This window comes from Anas platyrhynchos, chromosome 3, assembly GCF_047663525.1.
Source record: "Anas platyrhynchos isolate ZD024472 breed Pekin duck chromosome 3, IASCAAS_PekinDuck_T2T, whole genome shotgun sequence".
NCBI lineage: Eukaryota > Metazoa > Chordata > Aves > Anseriformes > Anatidae > Anas > Anas platyrhynchos.
The window spans coordinates 71,797,248-71,821,265 of record NC_092589.1 but is presented as its reverse complement, the minus strand read 5'-3'; the positions used below and the strand labels follow the sequence as shown (position 1 = coordinate 71,821,265).

At 38.7% G+C, this 24,018-nt stretch overlaps 2 long non-coding RNA genes across 11 annotated transcripts in view; one reads left to right on the top strand and one right to left on the bottom strand.

Moving 5' to 3' along the window:
* Window positions 1–24,018, top strand: part of LOC110351781 (uncharacterized) — an 82,682-nt gene that overhangs the window by 34,831 nt on the left and 23,833 nt on the right. For 3 of the 10 annotated variants that reach the window (XR_011808406.1, XR_002399609.4, XR_011808404.1), the window contains 4 exons: window positions 14,261–14,376; window positions 15,634–17,331; window positions 18,288–18,359; window positions 19,457–20,770. This is a non-coding gene — a long non-coding RNA (uncharacterized lncRNA). Of the gene's footprint in view, window positions 1–14,260; window positions 14,377–15,633; window positions 17,332–18,287; window positions 18,360–19,456; window positions 20,771–24,018 lie in introns of those variants that run through there. The other 7 variants (XR_011808411.1, XR_011808409.1, XR_011808407.1 and 4 more) reach the window with 4 other exon arrangements.
* LOC106015324 (uncharacterized) lies at window positions 6,169–13,949 on the bottom strand. Its single transcript, XR_001187272.5, has 3 exons — window positions 13,730–13,949; window positions 7,319–7,430; window positions 6,169–6,506 (listed from the first exon to the last, which is right to left on the bottom strand). It is a non-coding gene; the product is annotated as an uncharacterized lncRNA (long non-coding RNA).

Genomic DNA, 24,018 nt, shown 5'->3' with positions numbered 1-24,018 from the left:
AGGCAAAGACCAAATAAACAATGAGACCCTGTCATACTCCGTTACTATATTTTTCTTCTAAAACCAAATCCCGTTTTTGAGCATAACTGCTTTAAAGTCTTTGTTATGAATTGTGACCTGACTCTACTGGATCATAAACCCATACTTTAATTAAAAGTGACCAAATAGGTAGACTGACAGGCAGGGAGCAGACACTGCTTTAATCCATTATGTGTTTTTACAGAATCTGTGAACACAGTGCATTTTGCAGTTTTATACTTCACAGTCCCAGCCCTCTTGCTAACCTGGGATGCAAACAGTCCCTGTTTGCAGTGCTCGGCACCAAGGCCCAAGCTGTGTGGTAAAACAAAATTATGTCACCCTCCCTCACATCTGCTGTTCTTCTTGGGGAATATCTCAATTCAGTGTGATTCAATTCCAAAACTGTGGTTTTCTGAGGAACTATGTACTTAGAAAAAATGCTGAAAGGAATCATTAAATGGCTTACAATCTCTTTTCCCTTGTGCTTTGGTGACCACTTATTTCCCTCACTCAAGCAAAGATGGATAACAAATTACTTGTTTCGGTTAATAATAAAAAAGCTGAAATGCCAACCAAAGAAAGGTATTTAAGCAAGCAAAGATGGATAACAAATTACTTGTTTCGGTTAATAATAAAAAAGCTGAAATGCCAACCAAAGAAAGGCATTATTCATGAATTTATTTAATCTTCTCTTTATTGCTTAGCCATTGTGGTGATCCAGTGATTCAGCCAAACTATCTATTTCCAGTACTGCTTTTACAGTATAAAAATGCCTTGAGTTTGCACTTAATGGAACAGAAAGGAATTCTGCATGCGGGAAAAAGAGTGTCTGGGAAACAAAAATTACCAATTTGTTCTATTTCAGTCTGAAAAAAATCTCCCTCATCTTAGAGCAGGCAATTTAGGGGCTGGTTTGGGTAGACACTCTCTGCGAACATCCCTAGTTCTCATCTCTGCAAAGCCAAACTACAGAGCTGACAAAATAGGCGAAAACATCCTTCTTTGCTAAATTAATGGCTCACATAGGACTTCATGTGTTGCTGATCCACAGGTGCCACTGAGCTTGTGACTCTTCTCCTGGTGGGAAATCTGGGCAGGCTTCCAGCTGTGACTCCACTGCTCCACAGCCTTTCTAAGCTGTCAACAGGCACATACTATCTCCCTTCAACATTTAGTCTTGCAGAATATGGCATAGTAGTGCTCTTATTTTTCCACCTGCAAAAAATATATATTAACACATTGTTGTGTCTACATTCTTAAAAGTACATTTTGAGAACATCAGTAGATGCAAATCAGTCAAAATCAATATCAGAACTGACCAACCATTCTGTTCTTAGGATAAAGTGAAAGAAAACATATAACAAGAAAATTTGGACCTGTGACAATGTTCTGACTCAGACACACAACTTAACTAGACAGTATAAAGAATACATAATCAAAACATGAGATCAGATTCAACTTACTCTCTTGGAGAGTACATGATTTTCTAAGTTTGCTTTTTAAATAAAGAACTATCTGCACTGACAGTACCTCTTTTAGGGCACAAGTAGCAAAATGACAGTGTATGGAAAGCAAAAGTCTCGTTTCCTGAACCCAGGCATCAGCGACATATTCCAGTTGCAACAGTGAGATTACATCAACACAAATCCATACATTCATGTGCTACACAGCCCCATGGTCAGCCTTGCCTGTACTACTTTGAGGATTGCTTCCATGAGGAAATGCTGCCAAAGCAAGCCCTTCATTTCCAGGACAGTGTGTCTCTGACCTCTGTTAGAGCATTAATTGCACTAAATGCCATATGGTATATTTGATAAATTGTTAATTTAACAAAGAGTTTGAATGGACTGATTTCAGATGATTTTTTTTTCTTGTTTTTAAAGAGAGCTTTCTGGGGTTTAGAGGGAAATTAAATATATAAGAATACATTCAGTATAAAAATATCTACAGCCTTATAGAATACTATAAACAAAGTGTTCAGAAACACACTTCATTTTCTGTCAAAGATGAAAATGGTTCTGTTCTCTGAAGTATAGTCACAATACTCAGATTTGTAAGAGCTAGGAATCCAGAATGGGACAATGGGAGAGTAAATTTGCGTATGATAATATGATCACCTTTTGCCTGTGTGTTGTAATAGGTAAACATAAATCACTCAAGATATGCAACTGGTCAATCACTGAAAAATATTCTTCTAAAAAACCTGAAGTTGTTTTGCCACTTAGGGCTGTTGCAGGCATAGTTTTTGTGGAGCTAAAATAGTCTCCACTTCTACTGTGTGCTTTTAATGCCCTTGGTTGTGTAAACTTGAATGTAAGGAAATGGCCTGAAGCTGCATCAGAGGAAGTTCAGATTAGATACTAGGAAAAGGTTCTTCACTGAAAAGGTGGTCAGGCACAGGAACAGGCTCCTCAGGGAAGCCTCCCCAGCACCAAGTCTGCCAGATTTCAATAAGTGTTTGGACGGTGTTCTCAGACATATGGTTTGATTTTTGGGTGGTCCTGCGTAGAACCATGAATTTGAGTTGAGGATTCTTGTGGTTCCCTTCCTGTGATTCTACAACTTTATTGTCCCATTCCTCTAATCCTCTGATTCTACAACTTTAGGTGGAGACTGCAAAGTTTTGGTGTCTTCCTATGGATGAAGTCATGTTGGCTGTCTAAGCTTCCTTAACAATCAATGGTGATTTAGTGTATACAGTCAATGGAGTTTTGAGAGCTATTCAGGTGAACAAATGGCGCTTGTGCTGAGCTCTGTTGAGCCACTTTGGGGAATCTATTGACTAGGAGATGGATTTAGTTGTCGAAACATACGTATCTAATACAATTTGAGGCCCCTGAAAATAATCCTTCATGACCTCCACAAGGATAAGTCCATGAGGCCATGAACCTCCAAAGATTCCATGTCACATCTAACCTATGTGGCTGTTTTGGATAGTGGAGGACATCTAGGTCACTGGACAGCTGCTTTTAGGCTTCTACCCTAACTGTATTGACAATAACATCCATTTATACATATACCTCTATGCATATACCATTAAAATATAGATGTGCATGTAAGTATATGTGGGCATAGGTATAGCTATAAATACAGGTGGATGTGTATGTATATAGATGTATAATACATTTGTGTTCATATGTGTGCACATATGTGTATCTGTATGTATACATTTATGTGCACATACATACATGTGTATACATGTACGTATAAAAGTATCACAGAAATTTACAAGAATGAAACTCCACATGGACAGATTAAATCTATATCCTGACCCAGAGCTGAATCTGAATTTAAATTGCCTTTTTTTTTTTTGGGCTTTCTGGAAAGCATGATTTCCCAACCGAAACTCTTGGTACACTGAGAAAATCCTGCCTGGTACTCACATTTCCTTAGTAGATAGCAGTGGGGCTGGCTAGAGAGCTACAGCACAGAGATGTGGCCTAACGTAAAAAGCCTTTGAGCTAAACTACTTTGAGGCCACTGTTGTAGCTGCAATATTGACTTGTATCAACTTGTGTTGATATCAACTCTCTCCTCTCCTCTCCTCTCCTCTCCTCTCCTCTCCTCTCCTCTCCTCTCCTCTCCTCTCCTCTCCTCTCCTCTCCTCTCCTCTCCTCTCCTCTCCTCTCCTCTCCTCTCCTCTCCTCTCCTCTCCTCTCCTCTCCTCTCCTCTCCTCTCCTCTCCTCTCCTCTCCTCTCCTCTCCTCTCCTCTCCTCTCCTCTCCTCTCCTCAAGACATTTCCTGTACTGTATTCTTGTTGTTATTTTTTTGTATTGTTTTTATTTTATTTTTATTTTCTCAATTTACACATATAAACATATTAACCACCTCTTGTAACTATTTTCTCATTAAAATACTCCACATCTGCCAGCCCAGAGTACATCTGTGCCCTAACGAACTCTTTTGGTTCCAGTGTGAATAAGTGAGAAATGTCACTTACTCCTTCAGGAGTGCTAACTTTGGCGATAATGTTTACTTTCAGTAATGAGCTTTAATTACTTTAGCAATTACAATGTATTTGACTAAGTTTCCACTGACTGCACATGACATCTGCGCTGGTAGGACCGTACATATACCCTCTGATCTCTGCCCAGGGCTCCTCTAGAATATGGTAACAGCTGTAGTCCATTAGTCTATAAAACAGTAGGCAAGCAGACATCCTTCAGATTTACACCAGTAGATTTAAATCAGTAGTTCTTGCCTTTTGTGTCAAGCAGAGACTAAGACATACAAGATTTTGTCTTGTTCTCACCTAATGTAAAGGTTTAATCATTCAGTGTAAGCAGTCTTCTCGCAATCTGATGCGCTCTGGATTGGTTTGAGAGGCTCTGGCAATGCTGCTTTCTGAGCAGAGGTCTAATGTTGATGCTTTTGCACAGAGCATGTCAAACTGACTTCCTTCAAGTGGTTGCCCCATAAAGTGAGTGCTACAGAAAGAACCCAGTGGGAAATCTGTATTCTTGTTAAATTATACGTGGTTGTCCATATTTCAGGAGTTAAAATGTTGAAGCTCATTGAAAGATGTAGCTCTGTTGTGTTCTTAAAGATGCCATTTGAAATTATGACAGAAGGTGGTAAAAGTCTTCTTGGTAAAAAGATGTTATTTGCAACCATCTTCCACATGTGTATGAACTAGATAAAAAGAAGATTAAGTTTCAAAGCCAATCAATCATTTGTTAGCAGATGACAGAGCTGAAACCTCTTTTTCAGCTTTGTGCCTCTGGTGACATGCCTCTACCCTTATTCTCTAGTCCCGGTGTCTGTGTGTGCCTTCTCTGATGGATGGTCTTCTACAACATGAACCATGTCTCTTGGAACATCATCAGCAAATCTGGGAACCTCTGAGCTCACAGGAGCAGTGCGAGCATCCCTACCTACTGCTCTCATGCCTTGCTCCTAGACTGTCCTTGCCAACGAAGAGAATGATTGTGAAGCAGTCCTACATAGTGACAAGCTGGGAGTGCTGATAATGAGCTCTGTGGGGATGTTGCTTGCTCTGCTCTGCTACCCTGGTTCTGCATATGTGCAGGGCATGCTTGGTGTGGGCAGAATGTTTAGAAGAGATTTCTGGGATAAAATTCCACTGAGCTTTCTGAGTCTGCTTCTGTCCTTCTGGGAATGGCAAGAGGATACGTGCACAGCTTTGAGACCTCCAGGAGTAGCACTGACTCATGCAGTGCACCACAGCGCTCTGTGCAGCTGAGTGACCTTTGAGGTACTTTGGGCAGTGGAAACAGTCATGCTGGAAAGTGAGATAAACTGATCCTCCTGTAAAGAAAGCTCCTTTCAAGAGGAAGAAGACAGGAATTTGCCCTAGGAAGGAGCAAAGAGCAAAAGGAAAGAAAGCAGACTTTTGCTTCAGCATCCAGAATCCAGTAGGAACCCAGAAGGCTATTAACTCCCGGTTTCTCTGCCATCTGCAACAGTTCAAAAAATCAACAGATCACAAAAATGTCTTTGAGGTGATTAAAGATTAGATGGAAGTACAAACAAGCCCACTGTAACCCTGTCTCTCCTCGCCCCTCCCCACTCCCCGCACATAACAAGTTTGTTCCCCAGCGGATGCCAGAAGGGCCAGGTGTCCTCGCTTTCTCCCCTGTCACTACCATGAAGTTTCAGGATGCCTTTCAATGCCCTCCTGGAGCTTTGCAGCTGTGCATTATGGCTTGTGAGGGGAATTGGCTAGATAACAGGCTTTGGCTCCTCAGACAGTAATTATTTCAATGGAATTACCAGCACAAATGTATATTTCTCAGGTGAATGAGGACAGAACAAACATGCAAGTTATTTTCCTGAAAGCTGCAAATGGAGCCCAAACATTCTTGCAATGACTCGTTCCAGTGCCAGCTCTCTCCTCCCCTACTTTCTGTAGAGAACTGATAGGAAGGGGGAATAATTTGTGCTCATAAATAAGTTTGCATAGAAGAATTAATGAGCTGTGAAACTGTTACAGAGCTAGTCAAAGACAGATATTTCAAAGGAGGGGTCACATAAGCAAGGCTTTTTCCTTGATAAATGAAGCCAAGAAAAAAAAAAAAGTGGAAAGATACATATAAATTCAACAGAACAAAACAGAACACCCAAAATAAAAACAAAAACAAAACCCCAAACCAGCAGAAAATGATTTTATTTTATTTTATTTTATTTTTATTGTTAAGATATGAAAAGAATGTCCTGGGGTTGATTCACAAAGCTTTTGGAGGAAGGCATGTAACCTCCTCCACACTTGGAAATCTGTCACGATGAGAGAGATCTGGGTCCCAATCACATCCTTCAGTCCTTTGCCTGAGGCTGTGGTTTGACATGACAGTGTGTTTGGTGACAATACCACAAGCTCCCACCCTTTCAATTGCTCCAGCAGTCGATCCATGTCAGTTTGTGCAGTCACACTATGATGTGAAACATGGATGGATCTTGCAGAAAAGTGAGTGGTTGCCTTTTTTCCCTCATACGTATTGGTTTATCTCAGTGGTTCACAGCACATCTAGGTGAAGAGAGGGCAAGAGTAAATGAATGACAGATTTTATCGGTATTTAACAATTTACAGCTTAAATCCCAACCAAAAGTTACTGTAGTGATAACTCTGAAAGATGTGGCATAATCATTGGGCTTTAAGATTTTCTTTAAAACCCCGAATGGGATACACCTGCTGGATATTGGTAACTTTGCATAAAACAACTCTTTGTCTAGAAGGGACTGATTAAAATAAAAGTGCACCCAGAAACTACTTAACACATCTATCAGACTGGAGAAATATTTCAAGCTGTAGCTCTCCAGTTGTTAACAGCAGGTCCCTGCAAGAGCAGGCTGCTGACCCATATCCTGGTCAGATCACAGTGTCACTACTACAGTTAACTGTTTTTCTGAGTGACTGGTGTTGTGTTTCTCACTGGTTAGGGCAATAAACTAATCCATCAGTGGAGGATGGATTCTGCCTGGTCCTGAAGTGACCCAGAACATGGGAGAAGACTTTTGCTCTTCATTTAGCTTAAATAAGAGAACACATCAGCTCAGATGTGAATGGAGTATGGTCATGATCCAGCATGTGGACAACACGTATGTGATCCCACCATTGCTGACTACAGGGAAGGGGACTGAAATTGCCTTCTGTCATTGCAGCTGGATGTTTTTTATAAACTGAGCCTCCTCACCTCAGCTTTAACAGAGCAGACAGTGCTTGGCCAGAGTATAAGGCAAGATACTCCCTTTCTAAATGTACGTTCCCTTTCTTTAGAGAAGTAAGACATATGTGCCTGTGTTATCTGATTATTCTGTCCTTCTCATCAGCCTATGTACCTGCCTGTCCAGCAAGTGGAATAGGACTGAGAAGTACTGTGGAGTTGGAAAGAAAGGGTCTGTTCTGAATGCTGTTGTATGTGGCTTCATTTACTCCAGTGGCTTCAATACTCTGTACAGGCAAGAGTGAGAAAGAAAAAGAAAAAGAAAAAGAAAAAAAAGATATTTATTATTTTCCACTTCAAAAGGAGCTTATGTAAATGAAAATCATGCACTATTTGTCAGACAGAGAGAGCCTTACATTCACGGCAGGAGTAGTAATTGAAATAATGATTTCCTACTATCCTCATGCTTACTTACAGTTACAGACAAAATCAGCAGAAACACGGTAGGCCATTATTGCAGAAAAGCTGTTGCCTGAGTCGGGAGCCACCTTTCTTTAAAGGAAATCAAATGCCTGGTCTTTGTAAGGAAATCCCACAGTCTTCAAGCTGCTGTTGCAGTGGTTCATCTCAACAGGAAAGTGACTTGCTTTCTAAGGACTCCTAAGCAGAAACCTGCTTGCTGTACCAAAACCCATGCTGAGCAACACCATCCTGTTCTGTGTCCTGGAAGGATTCCTATCTTAAATGAAAGATGTCAAATCTGAAACTTAAGCTACCAGCTATTAATGTATTTATAACAGCACAAGGGGACCAAAGTTTTTGAGAGATTTCTGTTAGAGGAGTAAGAAAGGATAAGAGCTGTAGCTACAAGATTTAACACATCTTCAATTCTACAGATGTCCAAAATGGAACTGAAGTGCTTTTGAATTTTGTATTTGCCTTTCCTCTCTTCTTTTCTGAATGGCAACAGATCAACAAAAATCTCAGGACCCAATAATTTTGTGAGCTTAAGAATTTCGTTGGTTGTTTTGATATGAATTGATAACCACTCTTAAATTCAGCTGATGACCAGCACCATCATGATGGAAATACTGTTTATTTTCTTTCAGATGGGCTAAGATGGGATTATCTTCTGGAATTTGTGGAAAACTAATGAACATCTTTGTACATGGCTTTGATATTAGGTGTTTTATTTAACAGATTTTTATTTTTATTCAGAGAAGATTACAAATGCAAATCCAGGGAAATTTATGCTGCCTATGGTCATGCTTTTACTCTAGAAGAAAAAAAGGATTTGAACAGGAATTAGTCACAATCAGCAAATTATATTTTGCATTTTATTTTATTTTATTTTATTTTATTTTATTTTATTTTATTTTACTTTGAAATGTTTTAACTCCTGAAGTGTTATTTCATGTTTAGTTAGTATTCAGTTTCATTGCTGGTAGGCAAAATGCATATACAGAAATAACGGATCTTCCATATGCACCCTCTGAAGTAACAAGGTCAGAGTGCATTCCTGTGTCTTATTCAGAAGACATCTGTATGAGAAATGTATATATATATTTAATACTTACTTCTCTTATATTTTTTTTCCACTGCATTTTATATTTTCTGCTCACATTGATTTTACACTGCTTCATCTTCACTGACTTTGGAAGAATTATATCAGAGCTACATGGGTGTGATTTACTGGGAATGAAGCCCATTACACATAATTAACTGTAGTGTATTGTTATAATTCTTCTTTTTATTTAAGATATTTTTTTCCTACTTTTCCCCAGAGTGTTTTCCATCTGCTCCAGGAACAGAAGTAGAAAGGAAAGCTATTTATTTTTTCGCTCTTTAATGGCATGTAGAGCATGAAGAATGCTAGCTGAGTTCCACTGTTGCAAGCCTTTTTTTTTTTTTTTTTTTTTTTTTCCCTGTACATTTCTCACTGATACTGTCTGTATTGCTGGGCCAAAATTATTGAGCCCAAGGACAAAGCTATTCTGGACGTCAAGAAGATATTTGAAAGAGATCAAGAAGCAACTGACTAGAGATTTAATTGAGGCATGGGCATTGTTCCCCCAAATCCTTATCGAGACTACAGACTGGCCATTTGCAGGCACTGATCAAGGAACACCAGTTCAGCATCTGAACTCCATCTCCTCTTTCCTTTCAAGAGGCATGTTGAAAAACCATCATGCTTGTTCCTATTGCTGAGCTGGTTATATCAGATATTTTCATGTCCACTCCCTTTGAAAGCCTGCATCATGCATTTATGTAAGGAAATTAAGTTTCTCAAAAAAAGACTTGGACAACTGGATGCATATAACTCATTGCTGACCTTTGAAACTTTGGTGCATTGCGAAAAGTCAGAGTGTGAGAGCAGTGTTCTTGGAGGAGGGCGATGCCTCCTGGCTTCAGAGGGCTGCTGAGAAAACTGCAAGGCTTTTTCCTTTGTCTTAGTAACAAACATCAGCTTCACTGAGTATGTTTTTAAGTGCACTGGTCTGAACAGAAAGAAAGGGAAGGCCCTGGAAGACAAAGCCCCGAGAAATAATTTTGATACACTTTTCATACATCAGAAGCAGATATAAAGCATTCCAAAATATCTCCAGCATGTTAGTTTCCTGCCGTTGATTTACAGGCTGTGACAGAAAATCCATTTCTGTTCCTGTAGATGCTAAATTCATTACCTTGCCACAGAATTCAGATTCTCCACTTCTCCTTGAACTTCAGCTTGCTGCTATGGCAACCAGTGCCAGACAATATATTTTTTCCTTCCCACTATTTTCCATTGGCACAGATGCATATTGCAGTAAAAATAGTATCCTTTTGCAATATTAAAAAATAATAATAATTGTGTTTTATTACAAGGGTTCCCCCTATACTGTGCATTAAGGTCATATATTACATATACAGCATAAATCTGATTAATCACAGTAAAATCAAAAGCTTTATAAACTAACAGGGCACATTTTCCTTATAGCTGTACTCAAAAAGAATTTTATTTTCTTCTTTCAAACCTCTCCACAGATGGACATCTTAGGTTACAGTAAAATGCTTTTGAAGTGGCCATGAAGATTGCATTTTTTGTCAATAAATAAGTGGTCATTCTTCTTTGTTTCAGATGCTGCCTCCACTTAGAGTTGTCAGATATACTCAGGGAGTAGCTTGCCGATGAAAGTCCATGTTGTTTTAAGCTAGTTTCTCTCTGAAGTCTTGTTAAAATTCCAAATTGGTTTCTGAGAGGGGTGTCTGATCTCTGCTGCAAGAAATCCAAGGAATGTCAGGAGGATGGAAATGAAAGCAGTCAATCAATAGGTTGCCCTTGCTCTCCTGAATGAGACATAAGACTGACAAAGCAAGTCTTGGTCCCTCCCAAATACAAGTTCTGTGAGGCTGCCAGTGAACACCACTGGTGTGGCACAACATGGAAGGCTGGTCAGTAGATGAATGAGAAGAAGATGAGAATTTTCTGGTTAAACTGGTTGGCAGTGCCTTGTCCAGAAACATTAGGGTTTTTAAAAATGTTCCGTAGGTATTCAAGAATGATGAAGTTGGGAGTAATTTATTTGTAGCAGTGGTTAACATACATTAATTGAAAGGATGTTTTTACATACATATAGAGCTTTGTTCAGCCATCGCTATACATATTGTTTATTTAGATTGAAAGATTTTTGACACCAGAGAGTGCTTTGCATGACCCTGGAAATTGTACAGATGCTTACACTGTAATAAGTGTATGCAGAAGATGTGTTAAAGTTGCAAAAACTCTTGGTAAACAGGAGCCATAATTATTTTTCCTCTTGTCACAGAGAATGGGAATATATTACTTTGCATCTCTCTAACCGTATGCTTTCTACGTGTGTTTAATCTTTCAGCTGGTTTTACTGCACCATTCTACTACAGTGCATAAGGGAGATACAGCCACTAATAAATTGATTTTCATGACAGCTCTCTGAGACGAAAGCATACTGGTACCCAGGTTTGTGAGAAGACACCTAAGTGACATAACAGTTAAAGCCCCAAATGTATAAGACTAGTTATCCAACCCAAGAAACCCACAGACTAATTTACAGTCTTTATCTTTCATGATGCACATCCGGGACACAGACAATCCTAGGCTGCAGTTACAGCTCTGAGTGCTCAGTAATTCTACAGACCTAACCCTTCCACAAACCTCATTGCCAGCATAGCCCTGAGCATAGCCTCCACCATGTGTATTAACCAAGGTAGGAATCCTGTATGAAATTATGAAAGTGAACACACAATCAAAGTTCATATTAAAATGTATATACAATGATCAAATCAATGCATGTTTTGTCTAGTTTTGGGATTACCTAATTTTTGTTTACTTAAACATGGAGCTGTAATATTAATTTAAGGCTTTGTAAATTATTACTTCCAGTAACTTTTTTTTTTTTTCCCAAGAATTTTATTTATTTTGTCTTACCCTGCATTGCTGACCATTCTCAAGTAAATAGGTATGCTAGTTTTGTATTTTGTTCTTTTTGTAGAGATCACAGAATCACAGAATTGAAGGGGTTGGAAGGGACCTTGAAAGGTCATCAGGTCCAACCCCCCTGTCAAAGCAGGTTCCTTAGAGCAGGCTGCCCAGGTAGGCATCCAGATGGGCCTTAAATATCTCCAGAGAAGGATATCTGTAGCCTATGTTTTGGTATTCTTTTTCCAAGGAAGAACTAAAGAAGTCTTCTGTCACCCCATAACCCTATACCCTCTTAGACACTCACTGGGCTTGTTCCCTGCATATATCCTCCACTCAGTGCTTTCTAATACAGTCAAGCAGCTTATTCCTTGTGGTGAAGTCAGCATGAGCAGTGAGAACATAGAAAAGGCATGATGGAATTTTTCTAACTTAATGATTGATGTCTAAAATTTAGACCTCTAAAACTGAAGCATGAACTGAAGGATAATTTGGCAGTAGATAGTGAGAAATACTGTCCTTCAGAGTGGATGTGTCTGAGTTTTGAGATAAAATAAAAGGACGGTGAGGACTGTGATTCACTTCTGCTGTTTTCAGTTTACTAAAGACATCACTTTTTTTACCCATAAGGCACAAGACACTGCCTGCTTCAGAGTGGGTTTAGTGCCTAACACATTTGGGCCCAGATTCTTTCATCTTGGTCCGCCATTACTTTCCATTACTCTATATTGATGAGATTATGTGATTTTGTCATTTTTGCTCATACTCATTGTTGTGACTGTGTGCATAAGAAATGAAAACTACAAAGTTTCCTGAAAAGAGCCGCCATCCAGGCCTTTCCAGCACTGACATTTCACTATCAGTTCTATTGCCCATTTTTATTCAATAACTACACTGAAATTGAATGTGCTAGAGTTTGACACTATACAAATAAATGCCACAGAGAGATGTACATCTGGTTTCAATAACAACAGCAATAATTTCCAATATTTGTTTTCATACTGAAGGACCAGAGTCCAACAACATTACTGGTGAGAAGAGCACTGAAAGTGAGAAGGGCATATAATTTATTACACATACAAAAACTATGTTAAAAGGACATTATTAAGGTTGTAAAGTCAAACACTTGAGACTTAGGAAATGCCAGAATTAAGGTGGTCTGTGCAACATTAATTTGACCTCGTGAATGTATTCCTCAAGACAGTCTTTAGTTACATGATTGTATGTGATTTCTCACCAAGACACCCACCTCAGTCAGTGCACAGAAAGTGTAAGTGGCCCATTCAAGCACTGCTATGCAATACTTATTTTTCTTCCCATGGCTGGCATGTGATGCTTTTACTCTGCACTTTACAATCCTTGCTCTGAAGAAATGACTGTTAGCTTCCTGCCCAGTGGCTCCTCTTGTTCATCACTGCTGCAGCCAAGCACTTTGTAGCATCATTTTTACAGAAATCAGTGCTTGTGTTAGTGAGTATGAAGTACCACATGAAAGAGTGGATGCTGAGGGCCTACGGCTCACATTGCAGTGGTTTGCTGCATCCCAGAAGCGTATTTTGAATACCCATGAATGGTTGGAGGACAGTAGGTGGGGGTGCCAGCAGAACAATTCCCAGCTTGATTGCACCCAAAGAAATCTTATCTGTGCCCCAGCAGGGCTCAGGAATGCAAACTGGAGTATGGTGAGTGGGGGCAACAGGAAGGTTAGCTTCAAAAACACACCACAGATTGGACTTACAAGGTTATGGTAGGCACATTCTGCAAGAAGAGCATCTGTTTTACAGATGGAGAAACCACACACATGGAGGTTAAAGCAAAAACCATCCACTAATTTTGGGAGCTGAATGTGAGATACCATGGGTGTAGAATCTTCTGACTTCCCACTTCCAGCAGTCCTTGCTCAAATCCCCTTTCTGACAACTCCTTGTTACACTCACAGACACTGATATTCTCCTGTTTGAACGTTTCATCCCTGTTGTAATTCAAGTCGACCCCTCAATGCACACTGGAATCAGTAAGTCAGATAATCTGCTTCTATATTAGAAAACTACACAGAGCCAGGGCAAGGGTCACAGCACAGCTTGCTTCCACATGGCTTAATTTTCTCCCCCCCTCCTACCATCCCCAGAAAACCTCATCCATTCTGCTTACCTGTGCCCATGCTGTTCTCCAAGCTCTAACTGGGCAGCTACTCTTGATAGTTCTATTTTCTCATCTTTGGCCTGGTTAATCATGCAGTTTCCATAGAACAGGGACTATAACTCTGTTTTCCTCCCTTACCAACATCACATTTCCCATATGGGGAGTATGAGCTCATGTTTTTTTCCATGTCCACAGAGCCTGAAATAAATCCAGCTGTATATAGCCAGGAAATTCCAGCACTTGGTATTTCCATTTCCTTAAAACATTCTATTTATTTTATCTGCATTTAATTTCAGCTGGAGGATAGGGCTGACAAGTTGCTGATCTGTAAACTTTGCTTGGTTTCATCCCCAGAGCACCATGAACTTTCTGTATGGAGGACTGGTGCATACTCATAAATACCCATGCTGCAGGCACCTTCCTCATGACACGATGTGGGAATGTGGATTTTTTTGTCCAACCATCTGATGCAGATGTCTGGCACCCATGAAAGTAGACAATTACTTTTTTTTTTTTTTTTTTTTTTTTTTTTCTTCCCAGGCTTAATCAGCATATTTGCTCCCACATTGCCCCAGAACAGTAGCACATCTGATATCGCTTTGAGTTTGGACTTGACATCAGCCAATCAGTCAAATTTTCCAAATGTCCAGTACAAGGTATGTTGATGTTAAACAGGCAGTCACAACCACCCATCCCAAACCAATAAACAAGTAGCTCATCTTATTAAATTACATTGCTTGAGCTGTATTGAGCTGCTTTTTTAATCATAATGTCAAAATAATTGCTAATAGGAGAATGTTAGAAACACTTTCTTGTCCTGAACATGATGGAAGATGTTCAAGTAAATGAAAATCTTGTTAGTGTATGAACCACAGCCATAAACCACTACTATACACATTTTTCATAGTGGATCATCATGCCATATGGGTTTTTAATAAAATATATGACCCAGTTCAAACCTTGGCTATTGCTGTTATTTGTCATTTGTTATAAAGACACCAGACATGTTTGATTTCCCTAGTTAGATTAAATCTGTTTCTGTCTTTAGGTTATTGCTTCTTGAGAATGACATCTACCATATTCCTGATTAGTTTTAATTATCCTTCTTGCTTTCTTGCTTTTTCTATCTTGATAAGCATTTTTTTTTCCAGGTGTTTTGATTTTTTTTTTTTTGGATGACAAAGTATCTTGCTTAGTGCACGTTTATTGAAAGTTGCCATTTAAGAGCTAATTATAGTGCAGATAGTATTTCTCTTCAAGGCAAGTGGACTTAAAAACTTTTTTTTTTTTTTGAAAAAATAAATAATTAACAGATACTTTGAGTATCATACTGTGTATATGTATGAGAGCTTGGTGAATGAATGTTAAGGTTCATGACCCTGTTTTTGTATCCCCTGCATAAGAAAAGACCTTTAGTTACTTTAGAAGGAAAGATCACATATAGGGCGACAGTAACAAGGAAGTAACAGATGATTCTGAACTGTTTTGTGAGATCCATATATATGGAAGAGCCTATATAAAAGTTTAAAAACTTGAGCTAGTTCCCAATCTGAAGTGAAGCTGTGTGGTGCCATTGACTTAGTCAGAATTTATTAAGATTTTCTTCAGGAAATATGACCCAGATGGTATTGTTTCCTCATGTTGTTCTCTCTTATTTGTTTGCTCATTTTCCAGCTGATTCTACTGACAGGCCTTTCCAAGCAGGCAGACCTGGTAGAAACCAGACAGGAGAAAAAGCAGTATGTTAACACCCCAGCTGACAGCACCTGACATTATTTCATAGGTTAAGATGAAGGCATATGGCAAATGTAGACCACTAACACGGGGATTAGAGAATTGTTAACATCTTGTTTTCTGGTGTTTTTCTCTAAGATTTAGTTCATTGCTTTTTTTTTTTTTTTTTTTCATTATAGGAAAGCAATCCTTCTTTTGCTGCCCAGACCACTTCATAAAGAAGATACAGATCTTCCCCTTGTCTGTTATTCAGCACATCTTCAACAGCTGAAGGAGGCCTTGGTGCCACGTAAGCAAAGAGCAGGAAAGCTCATGGTGAGAGCCTTCTGGAGCTTTAAATGCCAGAGTATTTTTATGCAAAACAAATGTCTGTTACCTCATATTATGGATTTAATGTCTGCTATTTTCAACTTTCACCATTTTATTAAAATAAAGTAAATGTTTTTTTTTTTTCTTTTTTTTTTTTTTTACCTGTCTGTTTTTAATTTTCTCATATATATCTGGAATGAGGAGGAACTGTTTCAGAAGACTTGAAAAAATATAGAAGCAAGAAAGAGACCTTTTTTTTTTTTTTTTTTCATCACAGTTTTAGTGTTTTAGTATAAGGTTCCGGCAGCTTATTTGAGCTGCTCAGTTCTGATGTCATAACACCTTAAAAAGGAGGCATGCTGCCTTGACTGATGGTTCAGAATACTACAGATTGATGCATGAGCTCACTAGAGGGATAGACAGAGTGGGTTCAGAAGTGTAGCCCCAAAATATCTGTTAGAGTGCAGCCCATGGGGGTTACTCTTGGCCTGTCACCAGTATCTCTCTGGATGGACCTCATGAGGTTGAACCAGTGCTGTGCATTGCGTGATTCCCTTAATGTGGGATGCTGTGTTTTGGGGAAGCATAGGCATTTGCTTGTTGAACTTATGTTTTGTTTTCCTTTTTCTTTTCTTATGGAAAAAGCACAAGGTCCCTCCATGCCACATCACTCTGTCATGAGAGAACTTTGGCAGGAGCAAGGCATTAAATGGTTTGTACAAGGCTGCCTTTATGCATTCGCAGGTGTCTAAGTTGAGGTATGCAGGGAATTTCATAGACCAGCCTGGATCTTGTTTTCAGTCACATATCAAAATGCGTGCCATGCCTACTTAGCATGAAAAACATGCCAAACATGGAAGCAATGAAAGTCTGAATAGGAGAATATCACCTTTTAAAAACCATTAATAAAGTTTTCAAAAATAAAAATAAGTAGAATTCATTACCCTAAAATGTAGCCTTTAATCTTTTCAAGGCTGGCATGAGCCCTAACCATAGGTTTTGGAGTAATTAAATGATCATATAATACTAAAATGATTATGTGGGCTTTCACAACCAAATTTTAGACCTGTTGGGCTTTTCAGTATGATCTAATGGCTGGTGCACAGAAGCTGTTGTTAAGACTCCCAGGCTCTGTTTCTCCTTTCTGCCAAGATTTACAGCTAATGAGATGCTATTTTCTGCACTGCCTGGCTAGTGCAAAACTGTATTTGTTAAGGGTTGTTTTTATGAGCTAAGATTTACAGTTTCTAACGATCACATGCAAAGTAAACCTTTTATTTACTTAACCACTATGAAAAACTGCATGTAACAAAATCATCATATAATTCTTGCTGCAGAAACATAGCTGCTTTACGGCCACTGTGATTTTTTTAGACTTATACAAAGAACCAAATCTTGTCACCTTTGCTTATGCTGAGTGGAATCTTTGCAAGCAGTCCTGTAGAGATGATTTTTCAGTTTCATGAATAATTTTCTGAGACTTTGGTGGAAAAGAAGTCTGAAAACTGAAAAAAGTGGAATGAACAACATTTTCAGAGCCAAGGAGCAAATTGGTCTTTTCTGTTCAGGTATGTGGAACTCGTTCTGGTTACTCAAAGAGAGAATTGCTATTCAAACTTTGGTTATCAGAATCCGGCCCAGAGTAAACAAAGTTTTTCATGGCAAAGCCATAAAAACTCCATAATATGCCCAAATTTGAACAATTTACAGTAACTCTGAAGTCTTTGGTTGTTCAGAGAAGGACTTAATCTTGTTTATGATGTTCAATGATAATTCTGGGAATTAACTTCCTTTTACTTTACATTTGTATCTGTCAGTATGTCCGTGGCTTACTGTTCAGAATTTTATGCAATGATTTCAGGTCACATATATTTAAGATGTGATGCTTGTTATATTATTATTTTGACAAGGTTTGACATGAGTGAATACATAATATTTCAGTAAACTTCTTAACCTTCTTAAGCTGAAATGAAACAGATTTATTATTATTATTATTATTTATTAATAGATTGAACTCTTGATTTCTGCAGTCTTCATCTGTTTTTTCTTGTGGTCTCAGCTCTAAGATACATGCTTAGATGTTTTACATGTCTCTTCAAGCAGACCAAACAATAAGAAAGGGACAGAAATCCTCTCTCAGACAGAGGTTTTCTGACACCAGTTTGATACAGTCATAATATATTAATAACCAGGATAATAACACTGTATCATCAGTGCAATAACCAATGATTGTGCTACACCAATACAGACACGAGTATTTTTATTCCAAAGTTCAAGCCTCATAGTCTTTTGTTTCTTTAGATTGACCTAAGCATATCTACAGTACTTGTGGTTTTCCATTCTTGTGAATTGTGTGTAGGAATAAAGTAATTTTCTGGACCTGTATCTTCTGCCACTACTGCATTTTGACTAACAATGCTATCACACTATCCTTAATGTAAATACATATAATGAGGATTAAGAAGAGCCCTTTATTTTGTTGTTTATTTATTTATAGTTTTTATTTATATTATGTTTTTCAAAGACCATTGTTTGGATTTGGGCGTATCCCAAACAACTGCAGCCACTCGAACCAAGGGAAGAGGACCCCTACCAGGTACAGTGTATAGGTGGCCAGCTTTTCTTTATGTGCATAGAACATTCAGGTGGACATGTACAAGTACATCACAGTTGTGTGTTGCATTTTCTGATTGGCTGCATAGTTTTTTTAAGACCCTAAAGGGACAGCAACGGAATTCTCTGAACTTCTACAAGGGAGAATAAGACAAAAGTTTATGTCCAGCAAATAGGAGCCACAGAAGAAGCACAAAGGAGTGATGCAAATATTGGAACTACTAGATATTCTGCTGGTCATTCTTTAGAGAAATAAAAAAACAATAACAAATGTAAGCTCATCAAAATGTATAAAAATAGGACATACTTTGTGCTACATCTGGATTTGTGTGTTTATGTCTTTCTACAATCTAATTCAACAGCTTCTTCTAACAAAGACAAATGTTTGCTCATTGATGTTGAGAAGACAGCTTGTTTGTAGAAGGGTTATACAATGAGTGAAATTTAGAGTAGTAGTTCGTGAAGCTAATAACAAATAAGCAAACAAAACTAATAAAACTACTTTAGGCAGCTGTTGTCCAATTGTAATTTATACAAATATTGAAAAATACACTCTGTCCAAAATCTTCACTCAGGACTGATTTGAGGTGTATTTGATTTACAGTCACAGAATTCACTACAGTGTAGTGCAATGATTTCTACACTGGCTTTACATGTACAATCAGTCAACCCCCATATCATGGAGCTCACACAAGAAGTTGATTGAAGAGTATGTTGTGTACCTGGACTTAATACAGTAGTCATGTCTTTGATTTCTCTGTAGTCACTGCCTTAATAAGTTGGCCATCATTTAAACTAAAATCATCCACATTTGTCCATTAGAACAAAAGAGCATTAGTACAGCCTCCATCTTAAGGAGACCTGGAATCTAAGACAGGAAGCTGGGAATTCCCTCTAAGTTTATCACGGAAAGGTTCAAAATTTCCATGAAATGCTGCTGTTGGGAGGGCACACTCTGAGTAGAATAAACGACCATATTTATACTGTTAAATACTCTTATAATACTTATAATACTCTTATAATACTTATAATACTCTTATACTCTTAATAGGCTAATGGAACATTTTCTCCATAACACAGGTTGCTGAATAGTAAAGCAGAGTTGTTACATAGCAAATTCAAGCAAGAGGAAAAACTAACATGCAGAACAAGGGCGAGAGTTTTGATTTAAAAGTTCATGGATTGCAAATGAAAGCACTCAAATAACAGAATAAAAAAAAAAAAAAAACAAAAACAGGTTTGCTGGGCAGTGAAGAAGGGGCAGAATATGCACTCATGAATGTGGATTATGATTCAGCATCTGGGCCTAAGTCTTTGAAGACATGGAAAAAATGTTGGATCAGTGACCATCCATTTCCAGATGTCAAGTGAAATGTATATTTAGATAGCATGACACCCCAGTCCTGGAGCATATATCACATGGAGTCAGGCCCACTGGGGCTTTTGGAAAGAAATGGAGATCATATGAAAAGTCAGAGTCATCGTTAAAACTCATGGCATGTTACAACCATTCAAGTTCTCAAAACACTACCACCCGAGAGCAGGAGGAAAATAAGTGCATGGGGAATCTGGAGTTCAACTTCTTTGTTCTGCTGACTTGGTGATATTTCTGAATTATTTGTAGTATTACAACAGATTAATATTTATAGAGCTTAGAGCAAAGATGCTGGAGAACCCAGCATCAAGGTCCTCAGTAATGATACTGACAAGCTCTGTCTGTTTAGCCTAGATCATAGTTTGGTTTTCTCTTTTTTGTTTGTTGTTTGTTTGTTTTTGTTTTTCTTTTTCCTTTCTCTAGCAATTATAGGAGTATCTTCTAATTAGAAGATAGCTGGTTGTGATCTAAGTGTTTCCAAAGACACACAGGAATAGTAGATTTGAGAAGTGCAGAGAGCCATTGTTCATTTCAGTAAAACGTTAACCTGAGGTCTAATTACGGAAAATTAATGACTAACAGTGGTGCTTTGGTCTTGCAGGAGAAGTTTACAAAACTGGGTGAAGTATGATCAATGTATGATTAATTTTCCCTTTTTCTCTAATGTGAACAGAGCAACCCTCATAGAAGGGAAATTAAAAATGCCTTCCTTAAAACACACTTTCTCACTGAAACCGATGGTGGTGGTGCATTTTCAAAAAGGCTGGTGTGGTCAGTAGCATGATTTTCTGAACCAGCTATGAAGCTAAGGACATTACAGTCAAGTGCATCCTTTGTGTATCTCACTTCCATGTTCCCCAGGGAGGTGCCTGATGCAAGATCCTTGCTGGCTGTGTGCCCGCGCCACACCCTACACGCTGCAAGTAAATAATAGTGTTTTTTCTACATGTAGGGAGTGAGAAAGGACAGTAGTGTGACTGGCCCAAAAGGGAGCCTCATTCTGCTCTTGGGCCTCATTTGGTGGCTGAATAGGGGGAGGTAGGAGTGGGGGGGGGGGGAAGGGGGAAAGGGGGGGAGAAGAGGGAGGGAAGGGGGGGAAGGAGGGTCAGGGAAGACTTCTGTGCCACTTTTGTCTCTGCAAGTGTCAGTCCCAGATAATGTGCCGCTTCTTTTGAATTGTAAAGAACCAGCAGTGGCTATAGATCCTCCTTGCTTTCCATAGCCACCTCTTCTGGATGAAAATCCTCTCTCACCATGCCTCAGAAGGTAATCTAGCAAGCTTTTGAAATTATAGTGCATTGTGCTGCTCCAGAAATCTATGAGAATGATGCACGTTTTCCAAACCCGCTCTGCACACCAAGCACTGTCAAAAATGTTTTTGCCTTCCTGCTTGCACAAATCGAGCTTTTGAGTGTACCCAGGAATCCTGCCCCTCCCCCTGGCTTTATGGATGTGGGATTTCACTTGCAGCAACGGCTCATCCTCTGCATGGGAGCCTCTGTCACGTTTCCTCTCTGTGCCAATCCATCCCCCATGGAGAGAGTTTATAGCAACCAACAATGAACAGAGGATTGAAGCAGATGCAAATAAAGGGCTAGTGAACATTTTTAGCTCAAAAGAATGAACCATGTTCACAGGGTTTCTAAGCAGGCTGAATTGCAGAGTCTAGTTGGTATATACAGCTTGCTCATTGTGCAACAGATTCTGACTAATTCCTGTCTTCTTGACCATCACTAATAACATTAAAATTAATTAACATGATTTAATTGCCAAAACTAATAACTTCATCCACAAATAATGCTAGGTGCTTCTTGCTGCTCCTTTTGAGTTATTCCAATGTTCTTAATGATAATGTGGCTCAGATATATTTCATACATATTATACTTTATAGTTCATAGATATAAAGATGATTTAAATATATCTGATATAGTGACACTGTCCATATGCGATACACTATATATGGTAATATATATAGTAAGGGGTTTGTTATAGTCTCACATTGTACTTCCATTCTGTATGAAGATGTATAATTTATTCACACACCAATATCTAAACACGTGTGCAAAAGCAAATGTGTATGTATCAATATGTCTCACATAGAAATGAGTATGCACCAACTTGATTTAAGTATGAATGGATACATAGTCAAAGATTTTTCTATTAGCAACAATGTTTTGTTATCGATCACATCACACATCTGAAACACTTATTCAGCATAAAATATCTGCTTTCTGCAGAAGCTGCCATCTTTTTTTTTTTTTCCCCTTCCTCTTCTTCCCCCCCCCCCTCTTTCTTTCTTCAAATCCTCTGACCTCCCTTGGGAAGGCTTTTATGCATGTTCAGTATGCTCACACAACTATTTCTACCAGCACTGTTACCATAGAAACCAAGTGATTTTTTTTTTCCCCTCCTCCACTGTCAGGGTTTGGACCTAGTGCCAGACCTCTTTACTGTTAGCAATAATATTTTTTCAATATTTGGACAGATCCTTTAGAAAAAACAAAATGTGTTTACATTTTCAAAATGTGGTATTTTATTTTGGGTTACAAATTTTCAGGTATTAACATCAACCAATTGATTTACATATTACTAGGAGCTAGTCAGCTCTTTCTTTTGCAACATTTAGACCATGACATTTTGTAAGGAAGATGCCAGAATTAGTTATTAATTGTAGGATTCAACTCAGAACATGATGAAGTAATTTAAATAAAAAGATTTATTTAGCAGGTCAATGGACTGTGGCTCTCATTTTAAATTTTTTTTAGTACTCATTTTCAACATGTTTCTTTAGTATACACAGAAATAGCTTGATCATGCCTAATCGACAAAGAGAGATGTGTAATTAATTACTATATAATTTACAACTTATTGATTGGCATAATGTGTAGTGCTCACATTAACAGCTTCCTCATATAAATTTCTAAGTACTTTGATTCTCTGACTACATATCATATTGATTTTTTAAATGAGTCTACGCTTGGTTAGATACACAACATAACTGTTCTATTTGGGCTGAATAAATTATTTCAATTAATATGACATAGAAAACATAGCTTTTCAGTGAACCATTTGAAATATTTTAAGTGTAATTTAATATAAACAAAACACACATACACATTATATCATATCTATGCTACAATTCAAATATGTCTCATAGCTTTTAGCCACTGCCTGCATTAGTTGATGTGCAGTATTATGCTGAAATAACACATTTCCCAGAAATTCTGCCTGCTGATAACATACACTGTATATTTTGGGTGAAAATATCATATTGTACCAGCAAAATGTGGCAGGAGAGAGACCTGACATGACTGGAAATTGCATTTTTTCTTGATAGGCAAGCACTGGCCTTGCAGACTCACGTCCAAAACAACTGACTGCCCTGTAACGTAATTATTAGCAGCAAGGCCACCAGAGTGAGCTTTGGTCTTCTTCTTTCCCTGCAGTATCTGTTCAGTGTGAGAGGTAATTATAATCATGGAGAGATGAAAATGAATTATAGCATGCTTTAGTGTGTTTTGCGTGCATTTTTTCTTCAGTGACAGAAGAGGGAGCAGTCCTTCCTTCTCACTGTCTGAATGTTATATTTGGCCCCCATCCCCCCTGCCTATGCCCCCCTTGCCAAATGCAAACCTGCTCTACCATAATCCGGACGTGTACGGGTTTTACTGTGGGGGCAAGCTGCACCACCGTTTGGGGCAGCGGGTGGAGGGGGACAGACCACCCACTTCGTCCCTGGAGGAACAAAGGTGAAATTCTTTCTGGGTTGCCACTTTCCCTAAGGATATAGTCAAATATCAGGGTCCTTTGTGCTCTACTGTATATTTTTATTTGTAACAAAGCTTTTTTTTTTTTTTTTTTTTTTTTTTTTTTTTTTTTTATCCTGCCTTATCGCGCTAAAAGAAGCAGCCATGGTGTGTAGTCAACTGGAGTGAATGTGTACATTCTCTGGGCCTGGTCTTGTGAGACTTTGTCCCACTGTTGTTCCCACTCAAAGCTGAGTAGAAACCACGCACGTCTGAATAACAGGGCCCTTTCTGCCTGTTGTAATCCCGGATTGTTACAGTCTAGGGGCCAGCCATGCTGTCACCGTCACAAATTGATTTAACCATCAATTGCAGTGGTCATTAAAGCTGCTAGAAGTCCCAGCCAAGCTGATGAATTGCAGCTGAATGTGAAATGAGCCTCCAAGACCGTTTCCCACCATCTCATATCAAAGCCTATTGTGTCCTTCCAAAGTAAAGGGTCGGAGGTTCAGCCTGGAGTT